Here is a 2,969-nt window from a genome sequence, read left to right on the forward strand (position 1 = left end):
CTATAAAGTAGTTTATGACACTTTCTGACAATTTTTATTTCTTTAAAAGTCCGACCAAGTCGGCCATCCTCAAGGACAAACACAATTTTAGCACCACATCATTTAAAAAACTTTATGCAGGCTATTCTGTCCAGGTCATTAATTTTAGTCCACAAATTACCCTAATTTGTCAATTCTTCACATTAAATTAAAAATTAAAACTTATTATCACAGTCAGTATAATAGAGAAGGTTGACTGTGGTGAAAGGTTTTAATATTGTATTTAATGTGAAAAATTGACAAATTAAAGTAATTTGTTGACTGAAATTAATGACCTCGGAAGAATAGCCTGTATAAAGATGTTTTTAAATAATATGGTTCTAAAATTGTATTAAGAATGTCCTTGGGGATGGCTGAATCTTTTTATATCAATAATATTTACATATCAGAAAACATTAATTATACCATGAATTTTAAAATAGGCACAAGAAACCTGAACCAACACTATGGAGAGATTTAAGTAAAATTAATTTATAAAAAATATGGGATAAAATTAATGTTGATAATTATCCTTGATATGAATTTCAATAATAAAATAAAGAGGAAATTTAATCATAGTTGAAATAAATAAATTAAGTGCTTGACCGGAGTGGAGGGAAGGTTAAAAATATTGTTGTGATAATTTTTACTGTTGACTGTGATAAATAATATTAATTTTTAATTTAATGTAAACAATTGACTAATTAGGTAATTAGAAATAATCTAAGAATTACTTATAAACAAAATTATATGATTCCCTAATGTGTTAATGTCTCAGAAGGTAATTTTTTGACTGATATAAATGATAACACAAATACGTTTTTAAATTAGAACGTATTTTGCTGAATGAAACAGATGTTGTTACTCATATATGTATATATTTGTTTTGTTTATAATAAAAGGAGGATTAGAAAAAAACCAAAGTAATATGGGTTTGTGATTTGTTGTGTTTTACCTGTTCTATACTAGACCTCATAATAATCTTAATAAAAGGAATTTTAGGTCATTCACGAAATTACTATAGGTATTAGCAGACACCTAGCCATGCTAAAGTCGAATTCAGCACTAAGCGTTAAATAGATTTCTTAACTTAACACACTTAAAATGTGTTTCATCGGGCATTACAAATAGAGAATAGAGGATAACATCAAAAGAAGGTTCATGAAGTTCCACTCCCAGTTACCTACAGTTAAAGGAGCAGTGACCTACAACTTGGGAAACCCAACCACAACCCGAAGACTGAAGCCCAGGCTGCTGCAAGACATCCTATTATAAATTCTATATTTGTCAGTTCAGTTATTGTCACTCTAAAGTTTTATTTTATCTTAATTTCTTCTTCTTTTTTTTTTTTTTTTTTTTTTTTATGAGAACGTTCAGAAGTCTATTATTTATTTTGTTAAATCCATAAATCCATAAATGCCATTGTTTTTGTTATTAATTTTACTTTTATCTTTCAATAGGAATTATTATTTTAATCTATTTATTTAATCTTAATTTTTGCTGTATTTATAACATTGTATATAGTTAGGGGTGTCTTTTGTATGAGACTATACCCCCTCCACCGATAATCACCTATTAAAAAAATGTACCTCTTACATTAACCATGATCTGGTATTAAATAAATAAATAAAAAAATTAGAACGTATATTATATTCAACAGGTTGCTTGAATGCTCCTTACACTAGAATTTTCACAGGAAAAACTGATAGTAGAACTAAACATCCAAAAAATGTTTTCGTATAGAAGGTATACTGTACGTGCTAACACGTATTTATCACATCAAATACAATCGATCATAAAATTAATTGGATCGAATTAAACAATAATATCGATAGCTGTTCAACAAATATTTAAATTGCTTTATCTCAACCTTGAAGATACTACGAGTCGCTCAAGAGAAATGACCTAATAAATTAGACATTAAACATTACGAGAGAATATGAACAATGTAACTGTTAATGCTCTCAGAGTCTACTATAAAAAATATTTTCAATTTTTATTATGGTTTTTTTATATTAACGTTGTTAACATTATCATCACCTAAGGACCGTTTAGGTTAAAACTAAGATTTGGTCTATTGTGATAATCAAAGATTAACAATAAAACGTCGGTAACCCAACAGTCTGTAGTTATGTTTAACTAAGGTAACGTAAATTAATTCCTAATAAGTCTGGTATTCTTCGCATATGCATTTATACATGCACTATCGGGTCTGCACTAAAACGGTTAGAGAATAGTCAACTCATTGTTTCTTACCAGTTTTTGATTTACTCATGCTATCGTAAGGCTATTGGACAATGGCAGCCCAAATTGGCATACTATATAATAGAAATAAATCTATGATAAATTAAAAAATATATTTTTTTGTCAAGATTTATTTCTCGGGACCTTCGTGAAATAAATACTGACTAACCCAAGTGGGATTCGAACCCACAACATTTCGAACCAAGCACTCTAAAACCCCAACCCAGCCTGCACGGTAAGTAAATATTATTATAACATAAAAATAAAAGATCCTTACCTGAAACTTCAGATATCTGACATCCGGACGAATGGCTGCTTCAATCGTGCTCCCCTGCTTCTTCGCGCATCTTCAGCTGCCCGCGATCAGAACAAGGACACTTATTCACCGTCGGAAGGGTCCTGAAAATAGAATAAATATATTTTTAAAAACTGTAAATAAATATATAAATCAATAATTATACAAAAATAAATAAAATTAAAAAAACAGTTCTTGTAGTACAACTGACTTTTTTCTCCTCTTGGGCTCTTGTACTATTGGTTTCAAAACTCCACTACTGGATTCCATCAAAACTTGAACTTCTAGGTGAGAATCTAACAGAATCCACCCATTTACGTTTCGGTCCATTTCGAGGACTCTTATCTTTCGGCTTAGCACTGATAATCCCTTTTTATTTTATTATACATCCCGATACATTTACAAAAGATTT

General features: G+C 29.6%; 1 protein-coding gene across 1 annotated transcript in view; it reads right to left on the bottom strand.

Annotated features, from left to right (window-relative positions):
- Positions 1 to 2,969, bottom strand: part of LOC106680678 (bromodomain adjacent to zinc finger domain protein 2B) — a gene marked incomplete in the record, with an annotated part of 314,015 nt that overhangs the window by 254,832 nt on the left and 56,214 nt on the right. The window contains 1 exon segment of the mRNA XM_067052413.1: positions 2,540 to 2,661.

Source organism: Halyomorpha halys, unplaced genomic scaffold, assembly GCF_000696795.3.
Source record: "Halyomorpha halys isolate HHAL.00 unplaced genomic scaffold, Hhal_1.1 Scaffold277.1, whole genome shotgun sequence".
In the NCBI taxonomy this organism is placed as follows: domain Eukaryota; kingdom Metazoa; phylum Arthropoda; class Insecta; order Hemiptera; family Pentatomidae; genus Halyomorpha; species Halyomorpha halys.